General features: G+C 38.3%; 1 pseudogene; it reads left to right on the forward strand.

Moving 5' to 3' along the window:
• Positions 1 to 16,554: 16,554 nt before the first annotated feature.
• Positions 16,555 to 16,673, forward strand: LOC129881249 (5S ribosomal RNA; annotated as a pseudogene).
• Positions 16,674 to 17,337: the final 664 nt, after the last annotated feature.

Below are 17,337 nucleotides of genomic sequence, written 5' to 3' on the forward strand. Positions count from 1 at the left end.
ACATGAGCTTCTTATTTTCAGACCCACAGCCTTGAAACTTGCACGTAGTGATGGAGTTTTATGCGAACTTCCTACTAGATACCCATACCCATTACGTCACTATGCAAGGAGTAGATGTCCCATTGTCCTTTATGGTCATCAATGAGATCTTAGGGACTCCTGAGTTACCTTCGGCAATATTAACATGGCTGAACATTCGCCCTCCTTATCAAGACACCCGGCACACTCTATGTTAGCCTAGGTCAATAGCTAAACAGGTGCACAATGGGCACATAGGCTTCTATCTCTCCTATCCCTATACTAATATAAATAGGGAAGCACGAGTTTGGGTAAAAACTATGATGCACTATCTCATACCCAAGCTCCACTTTACAGAGGTCACAAGGGATAGGGTCTACCTGGTTTACACCATCATGAAAGGAATGGAGATCAATATAGGTGCTTTCATAAAGTCAACCATAAGGAAGTTCAAGGTGCACAAAGGTAAGAGATATGCCTTTGGAGGCTTAATTACTTTACTGCACCGACGAGATGGGGTACCTGAAGAGCCCCTAGACTACTTGGTCCCCCTCAATTCTGAACCCTTTGATATTACCATACTAAAGGGAAAAAAACTACCTAAATCCCCACTCTCACTTTCATAGAGCAGGCAAAGCGAAATGAGATGATAATGGCCCGCATGTATGGGTTGAAAATGCTCCATCACAGGACAAGTTGCCGACCATCCACCGTGGCTTGACTGAGTGAGGTGGAAAATTAATACCCCATCAAGGTTTATGCAAACATTATGCTTGGCATCGAGCCCAAATTTTGTGAGCCCTTCCATGATGATATCCCCACTAATTAGGACAAAAGGAGGATCGGGTCTTATGTAGAGTCTAATTTTGAGTGAGAGAAGGTCCCACCCTTGTCCCTTGAGGATTCGGGAAATGCAAAGGGAATAGACTAGTAAACAGGCAGTTTCCTACCTCACTTATATTTTATGCTATTATTTTATTGCATTGGGGACAGTGCTAATGTTTTAAGTGTGAGGTGGGGGATGCTTGTTTATAATTATAAATACTTTATCTTATTTTTAATTATTGGGTTGTTTTTTGTTTTGATTTCCATAGCATTTGTTTTCAGTTCTTTGGCCATGGATAGTCCTTTTGAATCGTACAAAAAACAATTAGTGTGTTATAGAATTAAGTAAAGTCATAGTTAAGTAACGTTTCCCGATGATGGATGGATGATGACCGTCCTAAAGGTATTCATCTTCATTGTGTAAGTATGTATGTAAGGTGTTTTTCTAGACTACATGGTTGCAAAAGTGGCAAGTGAGTGGTGAAAAAGCATGAAATTTAATTGAAATTGCTAGTCTAAGACACCTAAGCTTTTTTGTTAGACTTAAGCTTTGCATGCTTAATTTTGAATTCATATGATTGTTGGGTTGAAAGTTCATAATAGACTTGCCCAGTGTGTGTAAAGAGAAAACAAAAGGAGTTTAGAGTTTTGGAGGTGATCTAGGCATTTCTTTGGTAGCCTCGTTTTAGACCACTTTGTTATACCCACCTTGATATAAATTCATAGTTAACCCATTTTGAGACTTTGAATTATTTGTTGGTAGCCTTATTTGAAGCATATTCCCATTTTTTTTATTGAAACTGTGAATTTCATCCAAAGAGCCCAAGCTTTTTAGGAAAGAGAAAGTGAAAGAATGGGAAAAGTTACAATCTTGTGCTCCTAAGTGATAATCATTGGTGCGTCATAGCTGAAATCTTGTTGTTAGGGAGTTTGAAAAATAAAACCTTGGTGTTTTGAAAAAAACAAGATAAAAATAAGAAAAACTCCTGAACACATGTGTTAAGTGCTTAAAAAGAAAGGGGTGAACTCCAAAGAAAAAGGGGTAAAAATGAGGTTGTGAAGGATGTTTTTGAAATGTAAAATGTAGTGTATTGAAAGTGATTGGGAACATAGCCACTATTATATCCAAAAATAGTACCTACCTGTCCCCTAACCTACATTATAACCCGAAAAGTCCTAAGTGATCCTTAACTCTTAACTGTGTTAGATGAGATATGATTACACCCCAAGAAAAGTAAAGTTATATTATTTTTAATATTCAATATTGTTGCATATTTTTCAGTTATAAAGCTTTAAGGGTTTTCATTACACTTACATTGTTTTACATTCAGTCAAGGTATTTTTAGTATTTCTTCCAGCATGAATATTTAGTTCAGTTCAGTATTTTTATTCATATTCATTACATATCGTACATTCCATGTATTAATGTCATTTGGCACTGCATCATTTTATGATGCAGATTCAGGTACTCATGATAATAGGCATTCATAAGATCTCTTTTCATCAGCGATTGGTGAGACCCCGTTGCTTTCGGAGGGCTCTAGCTTAATTTGTTCAGTATATTTATTTATTGGTCATTTTAAGTGGAGTAGTCAGATAGTCGTGGGTCTTGTCTCGGCACTTATCTTAGTTTAGTAGAAGCTTCATGGACAAAGTTAGTGAGTTAGTTCAGTTTATTAATTCTAATGTTTTAAACATTATTACTACTTATATTCAAAACTATTTTTTGACTTATGCATAAAGAAAGATTGAAATGTTGTGAGTTTATTTAAATAATTTTAAATGTGTATCTTCTTTAAAGCTTCTACATGTATGTTTAGTTTTTCATTCAGTATCCAGCCAGGTCAAGAATTCGCTTGGGACCAATAATAATTTTGAGTTCCAACCATATCCAGAGTGTAGGCTTGGGATGTGATAGAAGGGGTGTATAAGCCTAAGTCAGTGAAAATCATATCTCTCATTCGAGCTAGCAGGATAATAGGAAGAGTTTCTTGGCCTATGTTTCTCATCTTCAAGAAGTTAGTGCAAATCCCCCTTCCATCTATAGTATCAGAGTTTCAAGAGGCATTTTTTGCGAATTTGCTTGGTATGCCTCTGATAGATACATTGATTTTTGTATTGATTTGAAGTTGGGCTCTAGCTCAATTTCTTTTTCTCTCTACAGCATGCATCCGACTGAGTTGGGAGAACTCAAGACTGAGATTCTGGAACTTCTTGATAAAGGTTTTATTTGTCCTAATGCTTTTCCCTAGGGTGCTCCGGTCTTATTTGTAAAGAAAAAGGATGGTAGCTTGAGGATGTGCATAGATTATAGACAGTTGAATAAAGTTACCATCCAAAATAAGTACCCTTAACCTCATATAATTGATCTATTTAACAGTTGCAGAGTGCCTCAATTTTCTATAAATTGACTTGAGGTTGGGATATCATCAGTTAAAGATCAATCCTAAGAATGTACCTAAAACGGCATTTAGGACTCAGTATGGGCATTATAAGTTCTTAGTAATGTTGCATGGGTTAACTAATACGCTGACAGATTTTATAAGTTTGATGATTTGCATGGTTAAATCATTCTTGGATTCCTTCATGATCATCTTCATTGATGATATCCTGATCTACTCCAAGAGTAAGGAGGAGCATGCAAATCACCTTCATATTATTCTAGGTATCCTGGGAAAATTGAATGTAAAATTTTCCAAGTGTGAATTCTGGTTGTATTCTATTTCCTTTTTAGGTCATGTGGTTTTTAAATAAAAGGTAATGGTAGATCCCCAAAATTTTGAGGCAGTTAAAAATTGGGCCTGACCTAGTTCTGTGACTAAGGTTATGAGTTTTTTGGAACTTGCTAGATACTTCCATAGATTTGTCAAGAATTTTGTTTTTATTGCTATGCATCTGACAAGATTGACTCAAAAGGAGGTACCATTTGAGTGGTCTTACAAGTGTGAAGAGAGCTTTCAAAAGTTCAAGACCATTTTGACTACTATGCCTATCTTAATATTACCGATTGAAGGTAAGGACTGTATTATTTATTCTGGTGCTTCACATTCGGGCTTGGGTGTTGTATTGATGCTGGAAAGGAATGTCATAGCCTATCCCGCAAGGCAATTAAAGATTTATGAAAAGAACTATCCAAGCATGATTTTGAGTTGGATGTGATAATGTTTCCTCTCAAAATCTAGTGACACTATCTTTATAGCATCAAGTGTGAGGTATTCACTGATTATCATTGTCTACAACATGTATTTTACCCTAGAAATATTTGAATCTAAGGCATAGGAGATGGATACAGTTGCTCAAGGACTATGATGTGACCATTCGGTACCATCTAGGTAAGGCCAATATAGTTGTAGAAGCATTAAGTCAAAAGACAGTTAGCATGGGTAGTTTGACTTGCTTGAGGGTATTCAAACGACCCTTAGCCAGAGAGATTCAATCTTTGGAGTTTAAGTTCATGCAATTAGGCCTCTCAGAAAAGAGCGGGGTGTTAGCCAGTATTGGGGTTAAGCCCGCCTTTATAAAGGAAATCAAGGCTATATAGTTTGAAGATGAGGATTTGAATAAGCTTAGAATTAATGTGGTGTTTGGAAACACCCAGGATTCTCTCAATGCAGGCAGCGTGCTCAGATTTAGGGGAAGGATTTGTGTTCCTCAAGTTGATAATTTGATCCAAAATATGTTGATAGAGTCTCATAGTTTGTGATATTAAATTCATCTGGGTTTAACCAAGATGTATCATGATTTGAGGCGACTTTATTGGTGGCCAAATAAAGAAAAAAATAACTGATATTTAATTTATATAGGTGTAACCAAGATGTATCGGGATTTGAGGCGACTTTATTAGTGGCCTAAGAAGAAGAAAAACATAACTGAGTTTGTGGCTAAGTGTCAGAATTGTCAACAAGTAAAGTATGAGTACCAAAGGCCTACAAGTTTGCTTTAGAGGATGCCCTTTTCTGAATAGAAGTGGGACAGAATAGCCATGGACTTCGTGGTGGGACTTCCTTAGACCTTGGGGAAGTATGACTCCATTTGGGTTATAGTTGATAGGTTGCTAAATTATCCCACTTCATTCCAGTCAAAGTGGATTATAATTTTCAACTATTGGCAAAGATTTATGTCAAAGAGATAGTCAGGTTACACGAGGTGGCCATTTCTATCATTTTAGATCAGGGTACTCAGTTTACTTTAAATTTCTAGGGTAAGTTGCATGATGAGTTGGTCACTCCACTTACTTTTAGTATAATTTTTTATCCATATACTGACAAATAGTTGAAAAGGACAATCTAGGTGTTGGAGGACATGATGAGAGCATGTGTGATCGACTTTGGGGGCTATTGGGACCACTTTTTTATTTTATGTGAGTTCTCTTACAATAATAATTATCATTTCAGCATATATATGGCATTGTTTGAGGCACTTTATGGAGAGGATGTAGATCTCCCAAAAGGTGGTTTGAGGTAGGTGATGTGAAACCTTTGAGAGTTAACTTGGTAAGGGAAGCTCAGGAAAAGGTGAGGGGTATTCAAGACAGGTTATTGGCAGCCTAGAGTAGGCAGGAAGTGTATGTAGACCACAAAGTAAGAGACATGACATTTCAAGTTGGAGAGCAAGTCCTATTGAAGGTGTTATGCCCCTCATTTTTGGTATATGGGAACATGTATCTAGCTTCTCTAGAGCTACCGTGTGATTCATATCATCTACAATGTTATCAAATAACTCTAAGGAAGAGAGGATGTTATGCCCCATAATAGTGAAGGTTGGAAATAAAGTTATAAGGATTTGAAAGGAGTTGGAGGCTAAGTAACAAGTCGTGGAACTCGACTTACTTGCGTAAACTACCAATTCGGGTGTCTTACATACTTAAGCTACTGGAGTACATGTCGATCTCAAGTAGCAAAGATTACATAGGTTCTTAAAGTAAAATGAGATTACGAACCCATAAAAGAGGCGGATGGAGGCGTAGCACCTACTTCGAAACAAGTAAGTGATGCACCTAATTTGACTAAGTAGGTGATGCACCTACTTGGACCAAGTAGGTGACACACCTACTTTGACCAAGTAGGTGATACGCCTATTTGGGGTGGACCCCATGCTGCCACATGGTAGCTTTGGATTGGTTGCATGAGATAACGTGGTTGCCTAAGGGCTTGACACGTGTCACCCTTAGGGTATGACATGTTTCACTCTCCAAAAAGGGTATATATATAAAGTGATGACTAATTCATCATAATTCATCCATCTTTCACTTGGAAAATTGAGAGAAAATGTGAGAGAGTAAAGAAAGGAAGCTATGGGTTTGGCCTAGGCAAGGTAAGTCCTCCGATTTCGCTCCATAAATTAATTATTTAAGGTATCCTATGGTAATATAATGGTTTTTAATAGCGTAAATTAATTATTTGGGGAAGAAGGATAGCACAACAAATAGCCCGCTAATTTTCAGCATGTTAAGGAGCTTCCAAAGTTGAGTTTCGGCAAGGTAAGATCCCTCCTTTCGAGTTGGAGTTATTGAAGATGTTATGGAGTATATTACTTGTGTTAAATGAAGTTGGAATTAGGAAAAATTGCATAAGTAGGCTGGACGTTGTGAGCAAACGAAATCAAAGTCGTTCTAGCCGAGTTAAAGTTGTTAAAGTTGTATAGGATTGTTCTGATTGTGGTGTTTTCTTTGGAGATGGTTTAATTGTGTGTTGCAGGGATGGAATGCGGGTCAAAAGAGGTGTGAGGGATTTTGGTTTCATCCACATAACCCTCCATTCTGTGTGGTTAAAGGTTTTACGAAATATAGATAGAAAACCTTATTTTGATATCATGATTTTGGGCGAGTTGTTTGGAATTTGTATTGTGCCGTATTGTAGTAATTCAATATTGTGTAGCTTCTGGTTGTTGATGTTAATATGGATGCAAATTTTTGGAGGTTAAAACAGAAGTTTGGATAGGGCAAGTTATAGGGGAGGTGCTGCCCGATTTCCGTTAACTTCTTAACTAACTTATAAACTAGTCGAGAAAGGCGAACAAGCAAATGGTTCATATGGATAATTGAATACAAATGTAGGAACTGGAGAGTCGAAGGTTATTAATATGAGTATTATTTTCATGTTAAATAGGTTCAGAGGACGACGATGCGAATATGGTTACAAGTAACCAATAAGAGGTATGTAAATCTATCTTTCTCTTCTTTTGGCATATTTTCAAGTTAAGTAATGGATGATAAGAGATTGAGGGTAAATCTACTCATAAATTCCAACGCAATTCACGGTCCTTATTTACTTCTTGATGAAATCACTCTTATAGTAATTGAACTAGGGCTTCTCAAGCCTTCCATACGTTAGGAAGTGATGAGTATGTGAATTTATCATTCTTTTCTCTTGGCATGTCTTAGCCATAAGTGGTTTGTATATAAAATTGGGGGATAATTCCATTCATAACACTCCAGGCATGACTCATAATTCTTACCCACTTCTTGGTATTAGAACTCTTATAATAGTTGAGTTATTACCTTTTAAGGCTTCTATATGATGAAGGGTAGTATACGTAAAGTCTTTCTCTCCTTTCTTTTGGAATGTCTTAAATGTAAGTGAATTGATATATGATATGAGTTTGGAGGGAGTTCCATCCATAAGTTTCGGACATAACTCATGACTCGTGTTCACTCCTAAATGCTAGAAGTCCTAACTTGAATGCTAGAAGTCCTAAAGTAGTTGAACAACTACCCTTGAACCTTCTATATGTTGAGTAGTGACTGAGCACATAAGCTCCTATTTCTAAAGACTATGTGATGATAAGTGTCTCTGATTTTATAAGTCGTTTGGCATTATTTTAATAAAAGTCTATGATTCCTGAGACTTCGTTTGATATGGCCCCTAATGGCATTTAGAGGAGACTTGAGATGATGATCATTTTGATCCTCAAATGATATTTCATGACGATTATTATACCGAGTCTCAGATGATGAGTTAATTGCATATGGTTACTCATTAATCTACTCGTGCATGATGTTAATACATCTTTCACCGAGTCCCATAAAGGGTCGGCTATGACCGAGTCACATAAAGGGTCGGGTATGATATATGATGACATAATTATTTACCGAGTCCCATAAAGGGCCAAGTAAGATGAATTTCATAAAGGGTCGGGTATGACCGAGTCTCATAAAGGGTCGAGTATGATATATGATGATATGGGTATTCACCGAGTGCCATAAAGGGTTGGGTACGATCGAGACCCATAAAGGGTAGGTACGATATATGATGGTATGAGTATTATGACAGTATAATTATTTACCGAGTCCCTCACTAGAGGGACGGGTATGGCACATATATGCATATGATGACCTAATGAAACATTTGTGACACCAAGTCCCATGATGGGCCGGATATAGTATATAGGCATACATATGAAAACATAATGATGTATTTGTAACATATGAGATGATGTTGTATACAATGGTATGATATCGTATATGATGATATGATAACACCGAGTCCCACAGCAGGCCGAGTACGGTATAGGAGGATGATATATATGCCCTTATTTTATAAGATACATGCGTGGTGATTTATTAAATTTATACTTATTTCTTGCATCCCTAATTCTGTTGTAATCTCACTTATATGGTGTTATGCATTATATACTCAGTATATAAATCGTACTGACCTCTTTTCTTTGGAGGGTTATGTTTCATGCCCACAAGTACAAGTACGCATTTTGGGGACCCATCATCTTAGGATTTCCAGTCAGCAATTTTGGAAAAGGCTCCATTGTGTCGGAGCCTAGCTTTTGGTACTTATCTTCAAATGTATATAACTGTTTATTCATGGATACGGCGGGGGCTCTGTCTCGCCATATGATATAGTTAATACTCTTAGAGGTTTGTAAACATATGCGCGTGGGTTGTATGTATGTTTTTCTCTACGGCGTTTATGCGATGTATGATGTATCTTAATATGAAATGGCAACCTTGTCGGTTTGCGTGCCCTTTCATGATACAATCAGTGGTAACTCCTTCGGAGACAAAAAAAAAGAAAAAGAAGGGGCTATATGTATATAGAAACGTCATGAACCATTGGGGGTTCTTAGGTATGTACACGGGGTCCAGGTCGGACTCTAATTGCGGCCTACGGGGTTGGGTCGTGACAGAAGTGGTATCAGAGTAGTTCATCTTTGGAGTGTCTATAAACCGTGTCTAGTAGAGTCTTATTTATCGGTGTGTTGTGCACCACATCTATAAACAAGAGGCTACAAGACATGTAGGATGCTACCTTTCTTTCATATCTAAGATCATGCAATAGAGCCGATTCATAGGGAATGAAATTCCTCATACTAACCTATGGTATCAACAACAGGACAACATCAATAAAAGAAGGTGACTGATGATATTGGAAGTTATAAAGCACGCAGGTAAGCAAAGGCATGAAAGATATATGTCAGGTGAGGTATTGAAGTACGATTGACATGTAAAGTTAAAAATGGAAGGAAAAGTAGACAAGGCAGTGTAACAGGTGCTGTTCAGTGGACATACGAGGTAAGTCCAACATTTTATACTGTTATTGGTATTGGGTGCCTTGTGTGGCTACGATGTGATATGACTTGAATATATATATGTTGGCCTTGTAAGGCACTATTGGCATTTTCTGCGTGTAGGTGTTATGATAGTAAGAAATACAGAGGAAACTCTGCCTAAATTTTCCCAGAAATAGAAAAAAAGAGAAGAGAGAATGAGCTATAAGTTCATAGTATGCTTTGGAAGTTGATACCAATGGGATAAGGCTAGTGTTATGATGAAGCTCAAAGTACGGGTCATTAGAGTGTAAATGCTCCTAATTGGAGAATTTGAGATGATTATAAACACTAGCTAATTACTGATTGGGATAAATGGAATGTGGCTTGAATGCATTGCTACCTTAAGGTTACTATTCGAGTACTAGTGTTTAGACTAGATTTGGTATTGTATATTGAGAATTTTTAAGTACCTCCCGATTGTGTTAAGGTTTCGTACATGGGTAACCTAAAGTATAGGTGGTATAGAGAAAGATATAAATGTGGTGCAGTATACCAAATATGTGGGAAAAGACTCATATGCATCTAAAAAGTTGAAAATAAATAGACAATGTCATTGATACACCCTAAAGGGGGGAAGTGGATATGAGAAATACAAGCATGAGATGAAATCAACTGACATTACAGCATATTAATGTGAATACTTAAACTTCAAGTGAAACCCCATACTGGCATGAGCTAACGAGATCTAAAAGCCAGCAATAAATAGATAGAAGCCAAGATGATATCTGAGACAGGGCTGGGAAATTATTGGTAAAGACCTCGAATGGTATGACATCATAGAATGGGTGCATACAAAAGAAATGAATACGACAAGAGAACAATACTGAGTAACTTAAAGGTATTTTAAAGGATAGCAAGGCTATACCTGACTAAAGGTCAAAATATTGACAACAGAGTTATTGGCTACTAATATTGCGACATACAAGTAGCACAAGAGGAAGGATAAGAAGTCTCTCCTAAGGTAGAATATAAAAAAACTTAAGATTAAGTGAAGGAAGCGAAACAAATATGACAAAATAAACTGGAACTGCATGCCAGTACGATGAAATATGTGGAGCAGAATAAGTGAAGAGAAGAAAAGGCTATGAATAGAATTGAACGCACTTTGTACAAAAGTATACAAGAAGAGTTGTGCAACCTACGAATATTAGTATTCTAAGGATGAGATCAAGTGACTACTTGATAAAAATAATAAGAAGTCAGTAATTGCAATATGATATGGGGTAAGAGAATTAGAAAGAAAATTTGAGTAAAGGCACAGTAGAATATACCTAGAGTATTACAAGTTGGGGTGAGAGAAATTGTATGATAGCTTAAATAAAATTGAACATCAGAAGCCTTGTAGCCTATTATAGGAGATGAAAATCCCGACTTGGATATGGAAAGCAATTAATGTGGATTGTAGTACAGGCTTACTTCGCATTCTATGGAAGTATGAGTTATAGGGGTTATGGTGGATAGGCTGAAACAAATCAGCCCATTTCCTTCCAGTTAAGACTATATATTCACCTGGGGACTATACGAGACTGTATATCAAAGAAGTAGTAGGATTTCATGAAGTCCCCATATCTATTATCTCAGACAGGGAAGTTTAAATTACGGCTAACTTTTGGAGATCATTCCAGAAGGGATTGGAAACATAGGTGAATCTTGGTACAGTATTTCACCCCCAGACTAATGGACAGGACGAGCATACTATCCCGACGCTAGAAGGTATATTGCGGTCCTGCATTACTGACTATAGGGGTAGCTAGTGTCACGACCCAACCCCGTAGGCCGTGACTGGGGTCCGACCTGGACCCCCCATATACATACCTATCAACTGTGGTCACATTGAACTGTATATAAGACAATATCATATAATAGAGCCCCATTGGGCGACAAGGTTTTCATAAACCTGTAGCCCTTTTCATTTGTATCATAACATGACAGGGCACGCAAGCCGACAGGGCTGCCATAACATAATAACATATATCATATATCACGTAGACCCAACTGAATCAAACTGACATACACAACCCACATATACATGTCTGCAGACCTCTAAAAATATAAATGACAATATATGGCGGGACAGGGCACCCGCCGTACCCCTGAATAAACAAAACAATGTTATACATCATTGGTCTGTATCCAAAAAAACTAGGCTACGACATAATGGAGCCTCTTCCAACTGAGCTGAACGGAATCCTAAGCTGACGGACTCCCAAAATCTATATCGGTACCTGCGGGCATGAAATACAGCCCTCCCCCCTAAGAAAGGGGGTCAGTACGACATATGTACTGAGTATGTAAAACATAATATGATACAACTGGAAGCATATCTGAAATAGAGAAGCAGGGGATAAAATATCAAATCAAAAATCAATACCTGAAAAAGTAAAATCATCCATGCTCAAATTTTCAATATAGCCGGCCCTACCAGGGATCCGGTGAATCATATATGTAGTATCAGTATCAGGCCACGTGCCATCGCCACCTTATTACAACACATCATCATCATATATACACATACGTACCCGGCTTTCTAATGAAGGGCTCGGTGGACAATGCAGTGAATTGCACGAATCTTATAGCCGGCCCGGAACTCGGAGAAGAAGTGTTACAGTATACACGAGTAGAGTAGTGAGAAACAAAACACAATTTAAATTATTATCTAAGACTCAATGAAGTCATCAAGCAAATCATCACTTGGAGGTCAGGGTAGGAATATAGTTGTTTCAAGTGCCCTCTAACTCTCACTCAGGGCTATATCAGTTAAGATCTCAGGTACCCTAGACGCATACTAAAGTAAGGCCAATTCACTTATGGAATCAAAACATTTTTTATCAAATAATTTTAAGACTTGGAGTCTGTACATTCATACCTCTTTAGCGTATAGGAGTTTCCAGGGAAATAGTTTAACTACCGTAGAGTTCAACATCCAGTAGTAAATTAGAGGTACTTAAGAATGAAATTACCCTGGTGCTCGTATTACATTTAGCTTACAACTAGGACATGCCAAAAAGAAAGTGAGTAAACTCTATGTGGTCAGTACTTTTCTTCTGGTGGTCATGACATACATATCTCGTACCCGTCCCTTCATGGGGCTCAGTGAACCACCATGGCATTGTAATCTCATTTTTGTATCAAATACATTTCAAGGGAAATAAGAGATAGCTTCCCGCACATTCCATTCTGACACGTAGAAGCCCTACTAGGCAATACTTAATCTTCATAGGAACTATAATACTGAGCAGTAGGTAGGGGTTATGAGGCATACTTAGAATCTTGGGAATGGAATTATCCCCACAGTCCACACACAGTTCACTTAAGGCCAACACTTGCCAAAAGGAAAGAAAAATAGTTGTACGAACTTATACCAAAATATGCCAAGAGAAAGCTTTACATACCTTTTGGGAGTTACCCTTTATCCTGCTCGTCTCGTCATCTTCTGAACCTATTCAATATGAAAGTAATATGAATATCAACTACTCTTAACTTTTCAGCATCTTAGGTTACGCCTTAATGTTAATGGAATCTATTTCCTTAGTCATTTTCTCGACTAGTTCTTTAGTTTGTTAAGACGTTAACGAAAATTGGGCAGCACCTCCCCTATAATATGCCCTATCCGAATTTCTAATTAGGTCCCTCCTACAGTCAACCAACAACAACAACCTGCATCAATTCAGACCAACAATATACAACATAAACTCCAAACAACTTATTCAAAAATACGGTAGCACAATAGGGCGTCTAGCCTTTATTTTGTAACGCCTTTCATTATACGCAACGAGGGGTCATGTGTATTCAACTAGCAGCACCCTAACCCACATTAGAACATATTTTGGCCCTGCAACAACACATCAAACCCCTGCAGAAGCACCTCACACGAACAACACTATCCTTCGACGACAATTTAACTATAGCGATTCCAATTTAGTTTATTTCGAACGTCGAGCATTTCTATGACATTCTTAAACTTCCAGCAGCATACAAGGGGTGTAATACACCATATAACCATACCATAAACTCCAATTTAAAAGTAAAGGTCTTACCTTACGTTAGACTTGTAAAACTTGCCAAAACTATCCCAAATGTGAAATCTGGACAGCTTACTGTTTTACGTTGTCGCTTTGTTTCGAAGGGGTAATGGAGGGAAACAGGATTTACGTACTTCATGAAAGTTATAGATATGTGTCTTAGGGTCGTAAAAAATTTCGAATCATCCCTACATCAATTTTATACAAAAAGGTATGCCCAAAACACCAACAGCAATCCGTGTAGGATTTCCAAAACCAAAATTTGGGCAGTACCTCCTCTACACTTCATCACCTTTTTTCGAGAAGGTAAAAGCACAAATGGATTTTAACGTTTGAACTAAAGTTATATGCCTATGAAATACCTTTCCAAAACATATTTAATCACCTGAAACGAAGCTATACACAAGAAGTTATACCCATATTACTCACAACTGTCCCCTCCAAAAATGGGTCTATGTCCTAGCGTTTTCTCTCTTTGTTCTTTCAACTTTCTCTTATTCTTTCAAAGGGAAGAACTGAAAATATGGTTCTGTAGGCATCGTAATATACATATATATACCTCCACGTATTTTAGGAACGTCGTATATAATTAATTCACGGAGAAAAAATTAGAAAACTCACCTTTAAGCTTCCAAGCTATGGCTGCCTTTCTCCTTCACATTTTCTCCCTATGTTGCTGTTGTTTTTGGACTGCTTTTGGATAAATGAACACATGAGGAGTCATATACACATATATATATGAGGTGACATGTGTCAGCCTTAAGGGTGACACCTGTCAGGCCCTTATTGGGCCACCTCAACATGCGGCCAATGCGGTGCTGCCATGTGGCAGTGGGGTCCACCTCCCCCAAGCAGGTGGGTCACCTGCCTGCTTAGGTGCTGCCATGTGTCACCCTCCCATTGGCTTCCCCGCAAAAAAATTTTCCTCTTCCTCGTGGGTTCATAATCTCGTTCGTAATCTCGTCTCACTTTAAGAGCCTATGAAATTCTTGCTACCCAAGCTTGGTATGTAATCAAGTAACTCACGTATGTACGACTTTTAACTTAGTAGTTTACGTAGATAAGTCGAGTCCTATGACTTATTACTTGGCCTCTAACTCCTTCTGACTTCTCTTGACCCTATTTCCAATCTTCCCTACCACGGGGTGTCCCATTCTCCCTTCTTAGAGTTGTTCAATAGGGTCGTAACTTAAGTAGCTCACATACTAGCTTCTAAGTAACTTAAGGAACATTCCAAGTTCAAAGATGTGGGGTGTAACATCCTTCCCCCCTTTAGAACATTCGTCCCCGAATGTTAACTACAACTTCCCTTAAGACTATATGTCGATTATAGAGAGGTTTTTTTTCCTATGATACCACATACTTCTCTATCCACATCTTTAATATACAAGTATTTAGGAGTCAGGGTTACCTGTAGACATCGGGAATAGGTATGGATACTTGTGTCTCATGTCCTCTTCGGCTTCCCAGGTCAATTCCTCCTGATTCCTATTCTGCCACAACACCTTAACTGAGGCTACGTCTTTAGTTCTCAATCCTCTAATTTGTCGATCTAGGATGGAGGTAGGTTTTTCCTCATAGGATTCCATCTCCTGGACCTCATTTATAGAATATACCCTGGGTGGTTCGTCAGTATCCTTGTGAAGCATTTCTATCTGAGGGACTGGGCATATAATTTTCAAATAAGGTGGTAAGTTCAACTTGCCAGCCACTTAGCCCACTTTACGAGCAACTTGATACCATCTAATATGATTTGGACTAATTTTCCTTTTCTAGGTGACCATGTTATGAGCATCCAATAATCAATTTGAACTCTGTATGTTGATATCGATTATCTGTATATCATTCTTGCCGACTCTAGGCTTTTAGTCAATAGCTTGCTTAATCATGCCGGGGCCATTAGAATACTGGAGTAGTAATTATTATTGTAGGCAACCTGATAAGTGATGGATAATCATTCCGGCTACCTTCGAAGTTAATCTCCTGGCTTATGACATATCTTCTAGCGTTTAATAGTGCGCTCAGTCTGTTTAGTAGCTCGAGGGAGAAATATGATACTAAGACCTATCTGTGCTCCTGATCTCTTCTTGGACTGATCTCAAGACGTTAATTATAATTTGAAGTCCCTTTGTCTGGGATATTAGATGAGGAAACCTCATAGAACCTTACTACTTTCTTGTCATATAACTTCACCTAGTTCCAGCTGCATATGTGGTCTTGCTTTGAAGCAAATGAGCTGACTCGTTATCCTTCTCGCAATAACCCATATAGCACCCTACTCTTGAAGAGTATAACATAGGTGTGTAATGATGTTGATAATCTGGGAATCCTTAGCCTCGTATAGGCCTTCTCATTATTTTGTGTCATTCTTTACCTTTGCAAGATTATGAGAGGTTACAACAAGTATCCTAGCATTACCTTGCTAGTCCTCATGTTTTACCCTGCCTTTTCTCCCCTCCTACACTCGATGTCGGGGTAGATCTTTGGTCCAATCGTGGCCATGTCTTACTTCACCCATAGTACTAATTCCATCTCGGTAGTTTGGCTTAACCTATCTTTGCACCTCTCGGTAGTTAGTTGCAACTTGGGCTCCTTCGCTTGGGATAATAGCTGTGGGGACTCCGTAAGGTCCTACCACTCTTTTATTCTACAATTTTACGACTTCTCGGCGGAGTAGGTAACCTTTCATCAAAGGAGTAGGGACTAATATCGTTATTCCATAAGTAACATTCCCTCCAGAGTCATCTGGCGCTGGAGTGCAAAATGAGTTTTGTAGTCCTGGTCATATTGTGGGATTTTCGACCTTGGGCACTGCTTCTTGTCATTCATACATTACCTCCGCTGGTACCCTTACCTTTTGGGTTATGCTTTTTCTCCCTCAGAGTTGGCTACCAAGTGGTGTCGAAATTCCCTCGCCCACTGGCCTATATAGCCATTCTGCGGTTTTCCTCTCATTAACTAGTTCTATGTTGAAGAGCTGTGACATTCGAGTGCGTCGTCAATTAGCAATTAGCTAATCCTTCTTGTTTTGCTTAAGCCCTTATTATAATTACCTTAACGTATCTTATAATACTTTGGGTACATAATCTCATATCATTTCTCCATCACTAGTTCAGATTCCTCCATCTCGCGCGATCACACCAGCACTAACGCATTAAGTTCCATCAGAATTTTGAAGTTAAGCGTGCTGGGACGAGAGTAATATTGGGATGGGTGACTCTCTAGGAAGTCATCGTGTTGCGTTTTATTATAATCCTTACTATAATGGGTGGGGCACTCAACTTAGCTCCCGATTTACCTCAGCGTTGTCTCGCGAGTCTTTATATTTTGCCCTGTCCTTTCGTCTATTATCTTGCATCCAGTATCGGCGTAGACCTTTATCTCCACTATCCTTCATTCATTTTGTGTTCTCCTCATTTACTACCACAGGAGGCTTTCTATTCCTTTTCCTTTGGTTATTTATCTATCGCAACATCATTTGCGACTAACTCTATGACCAACGTTTTGGCTTTTGGTCTAGCATGTTGTCATTCTCCTTCGTAGTGTCTCTTGAATTCTTTGATATCCTTTCATGGTTACACTATTTTTTTTATACGTAGCCTCCTTCTAGGGTTATGTTGTTCAGGGTCTCATCACAACTTCTTATCGCTGCCTTATACAGCATTCTGGCTTCCATCCAACTATTGGTAGCCTCCGGACCTTTTTAACTTGGTTCGGCAAGATACCTTATTGAATTTAAGACGTTCGTCTCAGATATATTCCTATATTGATTGCCTTCACCTTACTTTTTCTATTTTCTCATTAACTTTCCCCCTTTAGAGGGTACTCGTACTTTCATTTGTTTGTACTTATAGTCATTCAATTTTAATTAGGCAGTACTAGTATTCCGACAATAACTATTCCAAGTTTT

This window comes from Solanum dulcamara, chromosome 2 (genome assembly GCF_947179165.1).
Source record: "Solanum dulcamara chromosome 2, daSolDulc1.2, whole genome shotgun sequence".
Taxonomy (NCBI): domain Eukaryota; kingdom Viridiplantae; phylum Streptophyta; class Magnoliopsida; order Solanales; family Solanaceae; genus Solanum; species Solanum dulcamara.